This window comes from Macaca thibetana, chromosome 1 (assembly GCF_024542745.1).
Source record: "Macaca thibetana thibetana isolate TM-01 chromosome 1, ASM2454274v1, whole genome shotgun sequence".
In the NCBI taxonomy this organism is placed as follows: Eukaryota; Metazoa; Chordata; class Mammalia; order Primates; family Cercopithecidae; genus Macaca; species Macaca thibetana.
Window position 1 is genome coordinate 105,017,774 of NC_065578.1, and position 20,214 is coordinate 105,037,987.

General features: G+C 34.4%; 1 long non-coding RNA gene across 1 annotated transcript; it reads left to right on the forward strand.

Annotated features, from left to right (window-relative positions):
• Nucleotides 1-383: 383 nt before the first annotated feature.
• Nucleotides 384-19,398, forward strand: LOC126943898 (uncharacterized). The gene is made up of 3 exons (XR_007721884.1): nucleotides 384-494; nucleotides 601-667; nucleotides 19,283-19,398. It is a non-coding gene; the product is annotated as an uncharacterized LOC126943898 (long non-coding RNA).
• The last annotated feature ends 816 nt before the right edge of the window (nucleotides 19,399-20,214 follow it).

Below are 20,214 nucleotides of genomic sequence, written 5' to 3' on the forward strand. Positions count from 1 at the left end.
AATTAATTCATGTGTACAAACAGGGTACAGATACACTTTAAACTGGTGTTCTGATAGTCGATGTTCTCACAGATTTTTTATTAGAGCCTGAGGTGCTAATGTTAAACACCCCTAACACCTACAGTTGGGAAAGAGACCAGCAAATACTGTGAAATTCACAGAAATACAAAATTTCTTGTAGTAAAATAACTCTGCAAGGGAGATTTAAAAAGAATGTTCACGTCCTTAAAATAATTTGAGCACAAACTTGGCTGTATTTGTGTAACTGTCATCTATGCTAGAAACAATGATATCATAACCTGTTTCCAGCGGCCCTCTGATTCTAAATTCTACCTAAGAACTGACCTAGATTTCCTGAGAACGCCCTCTGGGTGCTGGTTTGCCTGACTGCTCCTTCCTTGAGTTTCAGAGCTCCTTGTTCATTAAACTTACCTACCTGCTTATTCTGATTTTTCTCTCCCCAGTTCAGTACTTTTCGGAGAATCAGGTTACAGGTACATTTCTTATCAACATTCTATGGAGAGAGCTGTAGTAAACACTGCGTTTGTACTGGTTGTAACTGTTTGCCATTTAATTTTAAATCTACCTTCTGGCCTTTAGGACCTGTCTAAATCTGTCTGCCAGGAAGAACAAGGAGCATTATCACCTCTTCACAGTCTCCATCACGGTAATGAACTTCAGGCTATGTGGATATCGTATTCTCTCAACTTCTCTCCTAAAAACCCATTCTGCCTTTGTTGTTTTCACTTTTTTCTACTTATTTATCTATCAGAGCAGTGTTGTACAGGATATGGTTTGTGAGAAACCCAATCCGGGGGTTCCAATTAGAAAGAGTTGAATGAAACTATAAGCCAGGATAACTGCAATCTGTCTACCATTAATATCTTACACTCCAAATCTGCTCAGTGTTGAACAGGTGAGAGGCGTATAGGGAAAAATAAAAAGACTTGTTCAGTCACTCTTGGTATGTAAGTTAGGCCAATTCAACTGCTCCCCCTTCCTGCTTCACAAATAAGCTTTGGTATAGCTCCTCCCTGATAACTATCATACTACAAATATGGCGTATTTTATAACACTGCTCTCATTACAATTGTACAAAATTAAAACAGTTTAAATTTTTAACTGTAACAAGTAACACAAATGAGGTCACACGGGATGATATATCACCTTTAAAACAACAGGAAAATTATCTTTTATGTCTATGAATCAAAATGAAACCTATTTAGATGCTTTTCAGTTGCAATCCACAAACTACACAGTAAGAAACACAGACTAGGGTATTTATTGTATTTAATTTCTCATTATCCTTTGTTTGCATGACTTTGATTTTGTGTTTAGATAATGCTTTAATACGATATTTTTTTTACTATCATTACAGCCACCCGTTCCTATTTGCTAAGATTCAATGAAAAAATATTAGCCGTGTTTTAGTCAGGATATTCCCAAGAAACAGGAACAACGGGTGTGTGTGTGTGTGTGTGTGTGTGTGTGTGAGAGAGAGAGAGAGAGAGTGTGTGTGTGTGTGTATGTCTGCATAGAAAGAGAGAGAGGAAAATTAAGATTGATTTTAAGGAATTGGCTCCCATGATTGTGAAAGTTCGAAAGTAAAACTGTGGAGTAGGACACTAGGCTGGAGACCCAGGATGAGCTGCAGTGGGGGTTCAAAGGCAGTTTACTGGCAGAATTCTTTCTTGTTCCAAGGGAAGGGTGGGATCTTTGTTCTATTAAGGACTTCAACTGTTCAGATGAGGTCCACGCACATTATGAAGGCAATCTGTTATACTCAAAATTCACCAAGTAAGATATGAATCTCTTCCACAAAACACCTTCACAGGCACATCGAGAATAACATGTAATAAAATATCTTGTCACCATGATCCAGCCACACTGACATAAAATTAACGTTATAGTCACCATGTAGATTTCAAAAATGAATACATAAATAAATTAAGAATAGCATATATTCATATAATTCTTAATTATACTATTTATTAAAATATATGGTAGAGTTAGTTTCCCTTTACCTTCTAGAATTTTTTTCCCTTGTGGAAACAGTTTTGGTTACTTTATATTCTATGGCTATTTCAGTTCAATTCAACTAAATTAAACGTATGCCCACAAGCAATATAGGGTAAAGTCAGAACTAATATTTTTCTTTATTAAGAAAGGAGAAGATGTCTCTCTCTTTTCTTATAATTTTTAACAATTTGCCAAATTGCAAAATGCATTAAAACATTCTTAGATATTACCAAAAATTCTTAATTTACCTAGACCTACTAACTCTGGCTGAATGATGATGAATTTAATAAGCTGTGGAACACATCAGTTTCTCTCGTGCGATGATTTTTAAACGTCTTATCATTAATTTTCTTGAGAAATAATCTACATTGTCTATAGATTTTTAACATAATTTAGTAAATGTATAAAAAAAAACACAATTTCCTAAATATACTGTATTTATTTTAAATCTTAGTTTATTTTCCGACAAAATAGAGAGGTTCAAATGATTATCTCTAAAGTCCCTTATGTTCTCAATGTTCTATCCTTCCCTATCTTCAGCATCATCAGACCACATATGAGGCAGAGGGTGAACTGTGATTAAGTCTGAGGTGTATGGTAATAACAACTGCCGTTCATTGAGGACCTTAGTAAGTGTTTGCCATACACATCTCCCGTAATCTCTTCAGCAAATCTATGGATCAGATATTATTATGAAGCAATATAAATTATTGTTGTCACACAGCTACCACTTTGAAGGGTAAAGTGAAAACAGGCATCTTAACCAAGAAAAGTAAATGCTGTCTCTAAGGTTATTGAAACTACCGAAGACTTAGTTACTCTAACTGTGTGAAATTACTTTTTTATATAAGCACTTCTTAATTTTTTTCATTACTTCACTATCTTATATATTGCCAATCAAAGTAATTGCCCATTTCTGGTTGCTAAATTGATGAATCACATTGTGTAAAAATTATTATTCTCAACTTTTCTCAAAGACATTAATCTCTGCTTGATATTCAGGTCTTTTTACAAAATATAACACTTCAATTTGTCATTTTTCATATGCCTGCTGTGGTCAGTAAGCTGATCTATTGCTGAGAAATACTAGGATCATTATTTGTAAAATGATTGATAGTTGTGAATCACATAATAATTAACTTTCGCTTGAAAGCTCAAGCCACTCAGAAGTGTGAGAAGGAATTGTTTTAAAATAATGATTAAGTCAATCAGTTTTTAGTAAATAAAAAATAGTTCTGCAACAAGTTGAATGCTCACTTATAATTAGGCCAACATATAACAATTTATCTCCTCTAGGGATGACTGATTCCTCTTCAACCTTCTTAATTAGTAGTTGTCTAAATTTTCTAGTTCTGGGCTAACATACATTGGGGAAAGGGCACCCTTTTCAATAATTGGTTCTGGAAAAATTGGATAATCAGATGTGGAAGACTAAAACTGGACCTCTATTTCTCACCATATACAAAAATAAACTCAACATGGATTAAAGACTTATACATATGACTCAAAACCATAAAAATTCTAGAAGAAAGCATATGAAAAACACTTCAGGGCATTGGTCTAGATAAAGATTTTATAGCTTAGGCCTCAGAAGCACAGGCAACAAAAACAAAAAATAGACAAATGGGACTGTATTGAACTAAAAATCTTCTGCATAGCCAAGATCACTGTCAATACAATTAAGACACAACTTGTTGAATGGGAGAACACATTTGCAAACTATTCATCTGACAAGAGACTAATATCCAGAATATATAAGTAATTCAAACAACCCATACAAAAAAAACCCCACAAGATATCCAATAAAAAGTGGCCAAAGGACATGAATAAACATTTCTCAAAACAAGATCTACACATGACCAACAGGTATAAGAAAGAATGTTCAACATCACTAATCATCTCAAAAATGCTGAGTCAAAACCACAATGTGATATCATCTCATCTCAGTTAGTATGGCGGTTAAAAAAAAACAGAAATAACAGAGGATCCAGATAAGAGGGAACTCTCATACATCATTGATGGGAATGTAAATCAGTATAACCACTATGGAAAAAATATAGAGATTTCTCAAAATACTAATACTAGAGGTAACATATGACCCAACAATGCCACCACTGGATATTTATTCAAAAAATAAAATAAAATAAAACATTCCATAAAGGGATACCTGCACTCTCATATCTATTGCCACATTAGTCACAATATGAAAAATACGGAATCAACCTATATCAGTCTATGTGCCTATCAGTTGATGAATGAATAAAGAAAATCTGACATATATACACAATGGAATACTCTGAGCATAAAAAAAGAGAAATCATCTTATTTGCTACAGTATGGATGGTACTGGAGCTCATCATATTAATAAAATAAGACAAGCACAGAAAGACAAATATAGCTCGCTATCACTCCTAAGTGGCAGCTAAAAATGTTGATCTCATAGAATTAGGGAGGGCAACGGTAGATAACAGAAGCTGGAATGATTGTGTGGGTGGGGATGGAGGGGATACAGAGAAGTTGGTTAATAGGTACAAACATGCAGCTGGATAGAAGGAATGATTTCCAATATTTGATAGCAGAGTAGATTGACTATAGTTAAAAATAATGTATATGTATATCAAAACTAGAAGAGAGGACTGAACTGTTCCCAACACACAGAAATGATAAATATGTGAGGTGATGAATACTCCCAAAATACCCTGACGTGATCCTTACATGATGAATGCATGTAAAAAAATATCACATATAGATATCATATATGACATAGATATATATGTAGAAATATTATGTATTGAAAGAAAGAAAGAAAAGAAAGAAAGAAGGAAAAGAAAGAAAGAAAGGAAAGAAAGAAGAAAGAAAGAAAGAAAGAAAGAAAGAAAGAAAGAAAGAAAGAAAGAAAGAAAGAAAAAGAAAGAAAGAAAGAAAGAAAGAAAGAAAAGAAGAAAGAAAGAAAGATGGAAGAAGTGAAGAGAAAATATGAAAACATTCAGAATACAGAAGGAAGTAATGGCATTATAAAATCAACTTGAAAACGAATTATTTAAAATTAAGAAAGAGATCTCATGTACTGTGAAAATTATATTCTAACTTTGTATAGCAATCAAATAGATATATAATGGGAGACAAAAAAGAATTTTAAGATGAGATATGAAACTTGGAAGAGATGACAGATGAGAAAAAATTATCACCAACATAAGTACCATTTATGTTTTTGTGGGTCATTTGAATAAAATTATTACTGGAGTTAAATTATAAATAAATAAGCAGACCAACAAATCTAGGAGACAAAGAAAGTAAACCTTTAAATCACAAAATAATACAAATTATCTTATCAATAGGCAATTGGGAATATCACAGAAATTATAGAAGTTATAATGTTTTAGAAATAATTCAGTATTCATTTTTGTTTAAAATGAATTCTTTAAAGATTAATGTAAATCCCATAAATGATTTAAAGCTCTCTTTTAAGCCAGTAGAGAACATTTTATTTAATGAAGAAACATTAAGGAATCTCAGTAATATCTGAATTATATCAAAAATAATCATTCTCACAATTATCACTTTTTCTGGAAATTATAGCTGAATGCAATACATGACAAAATTGTATGTATAATGATAGAGAGATAAAAACATACACAAGTATTTATACATACTGTGAAAGAAATGTGTGTGTTTATGTGTGTGTGTATAGGAAATAAAAATCATTATAATTTGCAAATGATTTTAGAGTTATTCTAGAGAAAATAAAATACAAAAAGAAAATTGAAGAACCCAAGATGATCGCGAGTATGTAACCAAGTATTCCCAAATCAGTTATTCCAATATTACAGTAAATATCTGTTTAAATATGATATTTTTTTAAAAGTATGAAACAATGAAAAAATGTAAAATAAATAGAAATACAATTAGTAGGAAAGGTTCTTGATCAGGATAAAGAAAACTAAAATTTTACTGAAGTGAATAAATAACAATCTGATAAGTAAAGAAACACACAAATATCCTGATTTGAAAAATAAATATATTAAAAATGTTCATTATTTTAAATCAATTTATAAATTATAGTGAATGATTAACAGAATCTATAACAGATTACATAATTGTAAAATGTTCCTGGAGCTTATATATAAAAAGGTAGCCAAGATATTGTTGAAAAAAATAGAATGATTCACATTATCAACTATAAAAAAGTACTATAAAACTTCCATAAGGAAAAGGTTTTAATACTGTCAAAATAATTGTCTTAAGATAATTTTTAAAATAGACAAAAACATGTAAATCTATCTTTATATATTACTAAAGTAGGAAATGTTATCATTGAGGATAAAATGAATTATTATATAAATGATTAGACAACTAAATATTTAGCATACAAAGTTCCATTTCTTATCCCCCATGCCCATCCTCCACACATAAATCACAGGACTAAAGTGCCAAAACTTTAAAAAAAAAAAAGTATGAAATGATCATAATTGAATGTTTATCTCATATCAGTCTTACATCCATAATATATTTTCTGAAATATTTTACCTATTATAATTACGTTTCAGAAAATATTTAGTTACATAGAAAGTTATTTGCAACATGTTATAGTTTATATCAATATATCAATAACAATTATTTATCAAGGATAGAATTTTTAGACAGTTTTACATTCTTTAATTTTTTTCTGTATTTTGTAAAATTTTCACAATGTATATTTGAAATGTTAAAAAATTGTAAATGAATATATTTGCTTATTTAGAGAAAATATTTTTATTTTGCATCACACTTTGTCATAAAATGTGCATATACTACAGTTATAGTTATCTATAACTAGCCTTCTATTTAATATATGATCCATATAATAGATGAGTAAATAAAGGTAAAAAATGAAACAACACACTGATGAACTGAGTTTTTATTACATTCTCTAAAGCAAACATCTCTTCTCTAGTAATTTAATCTTTTAGCCCCACTTGTAAGGTCAAATCTTTTTTGCTTAGTCTCATTTATTTTTTGATATCTTTCAAATTCTGATAATGTGAATAGGTTGCAATGTGAAGCAAGATTTTTTGCAGGAGAAGCAAGATTTTTGCAGGAGAAGCACGATTTAATGACGTTGGTGTTGTACTCGAACTATTAATGAACAAATGATACCCTGACTGAGTTAGACACATTCTAAAACCTAGAAGGAGATGATGTAGTCAACAATTCAGAACGTATGTAAATATAAAGGAATACATTTGATTGCTTCTCAGCCTTTTGGCTAAGATCAAGTGTAGGAATACATTTGAGAATATCAATAATGTTTAATGCAACAACGAATTTTTACTGATTGCTTTCTTAACATCAGCTGTGAAGTTATTTTTATGACTTTGCAAAATTTTGTGAAAAATCACAGCAAGACTAACATTCATTTTTTTCTGTACTACAAGTGTGTTTTTAATTATGTTTTTCTATATTGTCTTATGAATCTAAAATATTTTCAACATTTGTCTTTCAGAATTTAATACAATTTATTTCAGAATTTAATACAATTACAATATTTTCATACAATATAGTATACAATTATTTTTCCTATGAAGTCCTTTAATGACCCTCTTCCTATATCACAAGTATTTAGGTACATACATATTAGGTAACTGGAACTCTTCAAATTTAAAATTCTAAGAAGTATTCATGACAAACTTTCTATGAAAGATACAGGATAAAATATTATCTTGTATATATTGATCACTTCTATATACGTTTTGTCCCACAATGGAATGTAAGCTTGTTGAGTTTCCCTGTTTGGTTTTTGTATTCTACAAAAATGCCATTATACACATTTAAATATTTATTGAGTAAAATCACTAGTTAGCGTAATTTAAAAAGCACAGAAAGGAATTTGATGTGTAATAGATTATTTTGAGGGATTACCTGCAAAGGATAAAAGAAAGAAGAGTATGCAGGGAGAAACAACAGCTTATGATACTGTTCTGTTACCAGTGAAAGGGACAGAAAGGGAATTATTGGGTAAGAATATTAGACTGCAACACATTTCTAAGAAAGTTTCAGCTAGGCAAACAAGCACTCCCTGAGTTAACATTGCTCAATTTAGAAGTTCTGAATCCCATCCTAATGGGCTGGCACTAGTATCCACATTGGGCTTAGTTATTGGTTGAGAGCAAGCCAGGTTATACATGGCCTTGAAACGAAATTATGGTTACTCCAAAAGAAAAGCAACTGGGGCTATGAATCAGTTATGCTCCCTGTAGCAGTTTCCTGTGAAGGAGAGCTTAAATGCTAATTCTGACAGCAATAAAACTATATTAAAAACTACATATTAACAGGTGAACATTTGATCAATGAATAAGCAAAAGTCAACTCTCTATGATATATACATATATCAAAACATCACATTTATTTACCCAGTGAATAGACCCAGCAATTGTTTGTCAATTAAAAAAATAAATATGTGTAGTTTTTAAAAGTCAATTTTCTGATGGCACCAAAATTCCATATACTATGGTTAGGCTTTGTGTCTTCACTCAAATCTCATCTTGAATTTTAATCCCAAGAATCTGCCAAATCCCCCAAATCCCTATTTGTTGAGGGAGAGACCTGGTGGAGGTAATTAGATCATGGGGGCAGTTTCCCCCATGCTGTTCTCATGATAGTGAGTTCTCACGAGATCTGATGGCTTTATAAGTGTTTGCTAGTTGGTCCTGTGGTCATTCTCCTTCCTGATGCCTTGTGAAGGTTGTTCCCTTCCCCTATGCCTTCTATCATGATTGTAAATTTCCTGATCCCCCACCCCCAGACATGCTAAACTGTGGGTCAATTAAACTTATTTCCTTTATATACCCAGTCTCAGATCATTCTTTATAGCAGTGTGTAAACAGGCTAATACAGTAAATTGATACCACAGAAAGTGGGGTACTGCTATTAAGATACCCATAAATATGGAAGTGATATTGGAACTGGGTAACAGACAGAGGTTGAAATAGTTTGGAGGGCTCAGAAGAAGACAAAAAAAAAAAATGTGGGAAAGTCTGAAACTTCACAGAAACTTGGAGGGCTCAGAAGACAGGAAGATATGAAAACATTTGGAACTTCATTGAGACTTGTTGAACGACTTTGACCAAAATGCTGATAGTGATATGGACAATGAATGGCCTAGGTGGCCTCAGATGGAGATGAGGGACTTGTTGGGAACTGGAATAAAGGTGACTCTTGCTATGCTTTTGCAAAGACACTGGTGGCATTTTGACCCTGCCCTAGAGATCTGTGGAACTTGGACTTGAGAAAGATAATTTAGGGTATCTGGCAGAGAAAATTTCTAAGCAGCAAAGCAATCAAGAGGTAACCTAGGTGCTCTTAAAAGCATTCAGTTTTATATATTCACAAAGAAATTGTTTGAAATTGGAACTTATGTTTAAAAGGGAATCAGAGAACAAAAGTTTGAAAAATTTGCAGTGGGATGATGTGGTAGAAAAGAAAAAACAATTTTCTGGGGAGAAATTCAAGCCAGCTGCAGGACTTTGCCTAGATAATGAGGAACAGAATGTTAATCACCAAGACAATGGGGAAAACATCAAGGCATGTCAGAGACCTTCTCAGCAGTCCCTCCTCTCACAAGCCTGAGGCCTAGGAGGTAAAAATGGTTTCATGGGCCTGGACTCTGCTGCTCTGTGCAGCCTAGGGACTTGGTTTTCTGTGTCCTACCTACTCCAGCTGCAGTCATGGCTAAAAAGAGCCAAGGTACAGTTTGGGCCATTGCTTCAGTGGGGTGCAAGCCCCAAGTCTTGGTAGTTTGTGTGGTGTTGGTCCTGCCAGTACATGGAAGACAAGAATTGAGCTTTGGAAATCTACACCTAGATTTCAGAAGTTGTATGGAAATTTCTGGATATCTAGGCAGAAACCGTCAGGGTTGGAGCCCTCATGGAGAATTTCTGCTAGAACAGGGCAAAAGGGAAATGTGGGACTGAAGCACCCACACATAGTACTCACTGGAGCACTGCCTACTGGAGCTGTGGGAAGAGGGCCACTGTTCTCCAGAACCCAGAATAGTAGATCTACTGACAGCTTTCCACCTGGAAAAGCCACAGACACTGAACACCAGCAGTGAAAGCAGCTGGGAGGGACATTGTACCCTGCAAAGCCACAGGGTTGGAGCTGCCCAAGGTCCTGAGGTGCTCATCTCTTGCATCAGCATGATCTGAATGTGAGACACGGAGTCAAAGGAGATCATTTTGGATATTTACAATTTCATGACTCCCCAAATGGATTTCAGAATCACATGGGACCTGTAGCCCCTTTATTTTGGCTAATTCCTCCCATTTGGAACAGGAATATTTACCCAATGCTTGTACCTGCATTGTGTCTTGGAAGTAACTAATTTGCTTTTGATTTTATAGGTTCCTAGGTGGAAGGGTCTTGTCTCAGATGAGACTTTTGGACTTGAACTTCGGGGTTAAGGCTGGAATGAATTAAGATTTTGGGGGACAGTTGGGAAGGCAGGATTGGTTTTGAAATGTGAAAGACACATGAGATTTGGGAGGGGCTGGGGCAGAATGAGGAGGCTTTGTGTCCCCATGAAAGTCAAATCTTGACTTTGTGTCCCCATAATCTCCAAGTATGAAGGAAGAGAATAAGTCGAGATAATTGGATCATGGGTACATTTTCCCCCATTCTATTCTCATGATAGTGAGTGAATTCTCATGAGATCTGATGGCTTTATAAGTGTTGTGTAGTTTCTCTTGTGATCATTCTCCTTGCTGCCTTGTGAAGAAGGTGCCTTGCTTCCCCTTCACCTTCTGCCATGATGGTAAATTTCCTGAGGCCTCCCCAGCCAGGCTAAAATGTGAGTCAATTAATCTTTCCTTTATAAATTACCCAGACTCATGCAGTTCTTTACAGAAGTGTGAAAAAGGACTAAAGCACCATATTTGATAGTCTGGTTTTTAAAGATTACTGTTATGTAAAACACATGTTAAGTGTTATGTGTCATCTTAACTAGACTGAGCTAAACTTTTGAGAAGTTCCTATCTTGTGTGTTTCTAATTTGGACACATTAGAAGGTTGCTGGGAGAAGATTCTTGGGAGATTTGCAGGGTAAATGGAAGGTAGCAACCATTTAATATCTCTCTCTTTCTCTCTCTCTCTCTCCCCTCTCGAGTGTGTGTGTGTGTTCTCTGTGTAAGTCACACACACACAGAGACACACACACACGTGTTTGTTGATCTGATGACTCATTTCAATGTCTTGAAGCAGTAGCCGGATGTGCAGCTGTTCTACCTATTCTTGTGTTTTCCTTCAGCATTTCTGACTCCTTGGAAAGGTTTAGTTTTCTGACACAAGGCCCCTGCTTCTGCAAGATACTCTTAATACCAAAGTCAAAAGCAAGAAGAATGGCTGGCTGGTTTCAGTTTAGGGTTCCAGTTTATTTAATCATTGCAGCCTGCCTTTGATATTCCCCCTTCACATCTATCAACTGCTTACCCTGCAACTTCAAGATTACACATCATATGTGGATACAGAAAGCATTATAAAGGCTTTTTAACAACCTCCTGTTGTATGAGGCTGATTTCCTGCAACAAAAATAAATAATATATAGCCAAGTGGTTTTGCTCCTCTGGTTGAACAATGGCTGCCGGCTGATACAATAGGGATGTTGTTTGGGCCACAGTGCTTTATTATATAACAAAATATAACTTGAAACCTGGGACAAAATAGAAGACAGAGATGATTACTTATTATGTGTTTTTCAGGAAGAAAAAGCTGATATGCTTTTAATAATTTCCTATTATATTTTAAGAATATTCTTTGTCATGTTTCATTCTTGTCTTTTGGTACCTAGCCCACATTTAGTAATAAACAGTAACCCAGAAAATTCACATTTCACTGCAACATCACAATACCAAAGTCCATGACCAGATGACAGTCACACTTTGTTTAACATCTATTACACTACTATTTTGTCATTCTTCACTTTTCTTTCAAAAATAAACTTGGTGGTCCTCTCCTAAAGACACACATATTCCCACTGCTGTCTATTCTTTTGTACCTTCTAAAACATATTGACAAAATATTTAAATCTGTTGAATTTAGGCAGAGAGCATTTTTTATTCTCATCTTAAGGCCATTTTATAACACAAAGTAGGAGTAAAGAAAACACATCTAATTATTTCATACGTCAAATACTTAAAGAATTACTGTGATGTTTTTCTATGAACTGTCTTCTCAATAAAAACAATTCAACAAGTGACAAGTTACTTTTATTTTTAGAGATTCTTACAATTTATAACACAATACAAATGTATAAATGAATTAACTTTCATCTTCAAAATCAGCTGTTTTGACTGTTCTAGGATAATAGAGGTAGGTTTCATAAATATGGTTCCTTTGCTAGCTGACACCATGTTAAGCCATGTTGGTAGAGGGTGCTCAAGAGACACCAGAGGAGGAGGGGGATTTTTCTTCCTGATGCCACTGTGTCTCACTTTCCAGATTTCTAAGGAGTGTGCTTTTTCCAGCACTTGGCTCTTTAATCTACACAGTTTTCTCTACCTCTAGGTGCCTGCAATGCACACTTCCTACAAAACTTGGCTTATGCAAAGTGCATAGGTTCTTTCCTGCTAGTTTCCTGAAGAGCACAGCTTTCTCCAGCACCTGACTTCAGCACAGTGTATTTTCTCAAGCATCCAGCGCCTGCAGATATGCCCCCATTATCTGCTTCCTTCTGATAGCAGCAGGATGAAACACTCATCAGCCTGCAAATCTCCCTGTCATCTCTCTTGGAAGCTTTGCAGTGGAATGCCACAGATGAGGCACCTTCACACAAACAGGCTCCCCAGCATTCATACAAGGGACAGCAAAGTGAGGTTTGTTTTTTTTGTTTTGTTTTGTTTTGTTTTTTTTTTAAGTTCTAGGGTACATGTGCACAACGTGCGGGTTTGTTAATATGTATACATGTGCCACGTTGGTGTGCTGCACCCATCAACTTGTCAATTACATTAGGTATATCCCTCAATACTATCCCTCCCGGCTCCCCCCACCCCACAACAGGTCCTGGTGTGTGATGTTCCCCACCCTGTGTCCAAGTGTTCTCATTGCTCAGTTCTCACCTATGAGTGAGAACATGCGGTGTTTGGTTTTCTGTCCTTGCGATAGTTTGCTCAGAATGATGGTTTCCAGCTTCATCCATGTTCTAGTAAAGTGAGTTTTAAGGCACATCCCCTTTCCGTGGATGAGTTTCTCTTACAACCTAGAAAAAAAATGTAGCAAGCCATACCACTGAGTCCCCTCCGTATCTTATGTGGCATCTTGTGATTTGAGGATATGACTCCTCCAAAAAGATCTCAATTCCAGTCTTGACATGGTGAAGAAGTCTCTTTCTTAGGTCCTTTTATTCCAGCCTCATGAGCACTAGCTAATTTCTATACCTGCTTTTTCTGTGTTATTTAATGCTCGCTTTAACTCTTATTAGCCAATTCACCATTCTCCAATCCCCTGACAATTATTCTTTATATTAAAGATTCTGTATTCAAATTACCTCATGGTTTCTCCTCACCACTTAACCTTAACAGATACAGAATTGATACCTAGATTAGTTTCAGTACCTAGATTCACAAAGATGGAAATTCGTGATTGACTTGGTTACACCCATAAGTGCAATGTTGGCCTTTATATCCATGGAAAATGGGATGTTAGTAATCATGTCATGTAATAACATCACAATTCATGAAGTTATCATTTGTGGTTATATGTAATAAAATACAAACTGAAGCACACGCTTTGGAAGCACAATTGGATGCTTGCACTTGATGTTTATGGTGGTAATATGGCTACACACCATGGAATAATGGATGAATACTTTTGCATACATTTGAGTAATTATACAAATAGAATGACAAGAACTGATCCATTAACTCTCAACTCTATTCACAGTCTGAAGACTAGAGAGCTTTCATGATAACCCGAAAACAACCTCTTATTTGTTGTTGTCCATAGAGCTAATATTGGTGAAAATTCAAAAGAAAAATTAATGTGCATGCCACTGGTATATAATATGTAAATACACAGCCTTGCCAAATTTTCATATAAAAGCTAGGCATTTCTTTCTTAATAATGTGATCCCGAAACTTGAAATGATGGTATATAGTTTAAAATACACATATACATATTTGTATACCAATTCATAGATTTTATTAATTTTCTTAGTGTAAATAGTTCTTTCAGAACTGACTTCAAGACACTAACATGAAGTCACTAGGAACAGAATTGGAAAGAGTTGTGCAAAATCAGCACTCTCTGGCTAGTATGAACATCTCCTGCACATCAAGGATTCCACTCCAACAATGCGTGTTAAGACTCTCCCAGGGTTGACCTCAACAGTATGGTTATCAAATATTTTGAGTAAGTACTTGCTAAACGCTATGGTTAAATATGCATAGCCACAAGACATTTCGTGAAATAGAAGAAAATGAAGAGAAATTCTCGATATAAAGAAAGAAAAATAGTATCTATCTATCTATCTTTGATAAAACACAAAAATTATAAATGAACTAATTGCTTGATAACTGACCAGAATTCTTAGATGTTTCAACCTGCTTTAATTTACATGTTGGCCACAATGGTTAATATCATTTCAAGCCACAGGTCAGCCAGATATATAAATGAACACTGGCATATGTACAGACTGTTGGTATTGACATGAAATGTAGGATAATACAATTTGATTTAGAGATATAAAGATTTAGAGAGCTGAAATCACTCAACCCCCTACAAGTATATCATAAGCAATGAGATTTATATTTTTATTTCATACTCTGTTATTTGATTTAAGCAATCCACTTCTATTTTAATTACCACCAATTTTAATAACTTACAATTCAATCTGATTTCAATCTACCTAGAACTATTATATATTTTATCTTAAATTTAAAATAGCATACCCCAAACCAAATAAATCTAAAACTCCCTTTGAAAATAGAAAGAAGTGTGCATTATTCAAGAATAAAGAAAAAGCCAGGAAGCTTATGGTAAGCGAATATGTAAATATATCAATAAATACAAAATAATGTTCATCAGGCAATATAGGGGATATACAGAAGACAACAGCAATGCCACATCTTTGTGCAACTCCTGCTGTGAATAAATACAAATCATCCAACATTCATAAAATCAAACATGTACTTCAATCATCCTTTACAAGAATATCTGTGCATTTCCAAGAAAGAAAGATATTCTGGAAACATACAAACTAATGCCTGCAAATTAATGTTGTATAGAGTCCTGATCTCGCTCTCTGTCACAAGATTATAAAAGCTTGATTAAATAACAAATAAGGGGTTTTGTAGGGGATGAATTTAATCTTAGAACGACAAGAGAGAGCACTGTCTCTTCCGAGTATATCTTTACCCCAAATAATTTCAAATTTCCTCAAATAATTGTGTTATGTTGGCATATTTTGATGTACTAGAAGAGCTCCAAACTGAGTGTGCTACGGAGTTTTAGGAAAAAAAAAAATCAGAAACACATGCAACAAAGGGAATTGTGAATGGAAAGCAAAGCATGACCTTTCACTGTGGCTGGTATGCCCCCTAATGCTGCACTTTGGATGGCATTCTTCAGGGCCATTTCAAGTGCTCCATTTAAAGCAGAATGGTTCTAAATCACTGGCACATAAAGTTTCTTCTAAAAGTGAATTTTCTGGTCACTAAACAGGCAACCTTCAAGACCAGACTAAGCAGGTTGTTTCCTTCAATATGCAGCGCACATTGAAAATGTGAAATATGAGGAAGGCAAAGCTAGGGTTTATTTACTCGTGGAAAAGAAAAGGAGAATTCACAGTAGAATTCATATTATTCTTATTATTCTATTTTCTTTTTATTATCTATGTTTCAAATACGGAAACCATCATTTTATTCCTAAAATCACCTTCTCTGATCTCTTTTCTCTATTCCATTGCAGGGCTTTTTTAAAACAAAAAAAGATATTTCTTTAAACACAACTTAAAAATTCATGCAAAAGTGTGCACTAAGTTCTCAAGCTTCCTCTCTCTTTCCACACCTGCTCCCTCTCACTATGAGAATGTTGTACTTGTGGTTACTTCTGCATTTCTTACCTTCCTTCTTCTTCAAGGTAAGAAGAAATTATTGTAGGGCTTTCTAATTTTTTTTTTTTTGCTCTTGAACACTCATCATGGACACATACCCTAGTTCTGTCTGTTTTTTTAGTCTGATCTTTGGGTTTTACTGAATGCATTTTCAGATATATTTAAGAAAAGAAAAAGATTAATTTGTCAACTAATTGATTTGAGTAACTGTAAGCAAGATTGATGCCTGTGACCTGCTTAAATAATGATAAAGAGAGGCATAACCTGGAAGTCACCTTAGAGTTTAGAGTCTAGTGAAAAAGATTAATATTGCTCATATAGCTATTCAAGTTAATGTAACATTGCAAAATTAGCAAGTGCCATGAATAAGAGACAATTGCCATGATACAAGCATCTGTTAGTGTATTGATGCATTCAGGGAAGACAAGAAAGTTATCCCTTTGGAACTGGGTTAGTGGCCTTGGGTGTGGATATGAATATGTTAACTTGATGAAGAAGGAAGGTAAGAAATGCAGAAGTAACCACAAGTACAACATTTTCATAGTGAGAGGGAGCGGGAGTGGAAACAGAGAGGAGGATTGAGAACTTAGTGCACACTTTTGCATAAATTTTCAAATTGTGTTTAAATAAATATCTTTTTGGTCTTAAAAGAAAATGGGATACCATGGAGATCTTTTAATAAGTAAATACCAAATGATCATATGTTTGCTTCAAAATTATTTATCTAGCTGCAGTGAGGATGAAAAATTTAAAGAAGGGAAGAACTAATACCATTTCATCACTTAGAAATGGCCAGGTAGTCTCAGAAAAAGAATATGTTTACATGGAAGCCATTAGGTTATGGAGATGGAGGGATATGTGTGGATTTGAATAATTCCTTTCTTGTGTAACCACAGTATTAACATTTTGTTGATGTGCAGTTAAAATGTATCTACTTGTTTATTATCTGCCTACTTTGACATGTGGATATGTGTGTTTTTATCTATATAATCTATACCCTCAATTAAATAACACATGACTTAAAGAAAATTTTTAAAAAATTCATTTCATGATGTTATAAGGAGCTACAGATCTCAGTGTGTCAGGAAACAAGTCAATTTCCATAATACCCACACCAATACCAACCCAATCTGCTTAAAATATCATCAGAAATGTCCCATCAGGATTACCAAATAAACTGCCTTCCCTAGACTTCCACATATGCTAATCTGTCTCCAATCCTAACATCTTTCCAGACCCCCAAAGTTTCCACTATGCCCTCTGAAATTCACAGCCTGTCATCTCCTATATCCTCAACCTCTTCTGTGAACTTTTTAAAACATGTCTAATTAAAACCTGGCTTTCCACTAAGCAACTCATCCTTCAGCCATAAAGTCTTCTAACTATTGGCCCTGACTTTGGAAAAGGTGTCCTCTTCGTTCCTCCAAATCATTGTTTTTCCCTTCCCTCTAAAATCCATAAGGTTTAAAGATAATGGATTCAAATTCAATATTCAGTATTCAAACTATAAATCTTGTTATTTTAAGTATAAGTAAAATAACTTTTCCATAATCTGTCCTCTTGGAAAACTGACCTCCTCTGTCTTTTGGTCTTGCCCTCTATCATACCTGCATTTGCTTGTAACTTATGATTCCTTTTACAAATAAAAGCATTTTCTTTAATTATGATCTCTGACGAGTCCATTGAAAACTCTTTTTTCTCCCATTTGTCCACTTGCAATTTTCAACTATCGACTTTGTTTCCAGCGTTGTACAGCCCCCTTATATCCTCACTTATTTCCTCATGCAGCCTACATGAATTATTACTATATTCATCCTTATTCTCTATTATTCTGGCCTGGAAAAACAGCATCATTTCTAAATCCCATTTTCTGTCTACTCTCAAACTTCTCTAGGAAAGCTAAACACAGCTGGAAAAAAAATGACAACCTTGATGACTTTTCTTACTTTGAATTCATGACCACCAACATCAAATAGACACCAATTCTATTTGATCCATCAATTTTAAGACATTTACAGAATATATATTTACTCTTATACAAACTCCTCTCTCTCTTTAAACTTTATCTACCCTCCTTTCTTAAATCACAAGTAATAAAGGTGTTATCTATTTTCAAGTAAAAAATATATTTAATAAGAAGGGATTCTACCATTTCTCTCCAAAAATATATTATTATATTTGCATCTGTAAACATGCACTCTAATACCCATTTTCTTAGAAAAGATGGCAGCTGGGTTTTACTTTTGCATAAACCCCAACCTCATCTTCCTCTTTTCTCCTTAAGCGTATCCCAAGAGCATTCCTTGCTTCTCTTTGTTTTATCATTAATGTTAATCTACCTACTGGATTATTTCTATCAGCATACACACAGTACATAATATCTTCCTTTTTTAGTTACAATCTCTCTTATCTCAATATCCCTCTGTAGCTATTGCTTCAATCTATACTCCATTATATAGTTAATTGCTTCATAATTATTTTTTAAACCTATTACAACTAACTTTACTTCTCTCATTTCCTCTTGACCTCAGTTGAACCAAAGTTTTCTCATCATTCTACCAAATTATTCTCATCAAGCTCAGTGTAATTTGCCACAATAGCAAATTATTGCATAATAATTAAGAATTCCCTCACGGACTATTTTTTCTTAAATTCCCAAACCACCTTAATAAAAATGGATATTTGATATACATTCACCAAGAAAATCTACTGGTCTCCCAAATTTTTACATCTAATTATATGGTTTCTTAATTCTTCAAGTTATATATGAAAAATCTTAGAGTCATTGATATTCCCATCAGTCTCTTGTATTTATTTTCACAACAACAAAATACTTGGGATTTTCTTTATGCATATTGTGGTAAACAGTGAGCAACATGGAATATTTCTTCACCAGGGGGCTTATAATACTCTAATCTAGACATATAAATTTATATGATTTAAAGGGGAATTGCCAACTAGACTGGTCATACCTAAATATCTGTTTTTCTAATTTTAATACATATTTATTCCTTAATATCTCTGTATATCCTAAGTACATAAAAATGTTAACTGTAAATAAAACAACCATGAAGAACACAGGCTTATGGAAGTGCTATAAATACAAAGTACACAAATTAGAATGCACAGACAAATATATTATTAAGAGTGAAAATACCAGAAGCTATTTTTTCTTTTTTTTAGATTGAGTCTCACTCTGTCACCAAAGCTGGAGTGCAGTGGCACAATCTCAACACACTGCAACACCCACCTCCTGAGTTCAAGCAATTCTCGTCCTTCAGCCTCCCAGGTAGCTGGGATTACAGGTGCGTGTCAGCATGCCTGGCTAATTTTTTAATTTTTAGTAGAGACGGAGTTTTGCCATGTTGCCCAGGTTGATCTTGAACTCCTGGCCTCAAATGATCAGCCCTCCTCAACTTCCCAGAGTGCTGGGATTACAGGTGTGAGCCACTTATTAATAGTTGTGTGACCATGAGAAATTAGTTAACTTTTTTGAAAACTGAAGTATCCCATATTGAACATATAAATACTTATATTTGATGGTCACTATCTGAATCATGAATGGTAATATTTTAAATAGCGAGCCATAGCTTTTATGCCTGCTAATATAGTTTGGGTATTTGCCCCCACTTAAATCTCATGCTGAAATGTAATTCTCAATGTTGGAGGTGGGGCCTGACAGAAGGTGTTTGGGTCATGGGGTCATATTCCTCATGGCTTTGTGCTGTCCTTGCAAAAGTAAGTCTTTGTGAGATTTGATTAACAATGTGTGGCACCTCCCCATTCCCCTCTCTTCCTACTGTTTTTACCATGTGAAGCGCCTGTTCCTGCTTTACCTTCTACCATGAGTAAAAGCTTCCTGAGGCCTTGCTAGAAGAAGATCCCAGCACTATCCTTCCTGTACAGCCTGCCACTCAAACTTCTTTTCCTATAAATTACTGAGTATCAGGTATTTATAGCAACTGCAAGAACTGTCTAATAGAGAAGATTAGTACCGAACAGTGGGGCATTACTATAAAAATACTTGAAAATATGGAAGTAACTTTGGAACTTGGTAATGGACAGAGGGTGGAAGTCTTTGGAGGGCTCAGATGAAGAAAGAAAGTTGAGGGAAA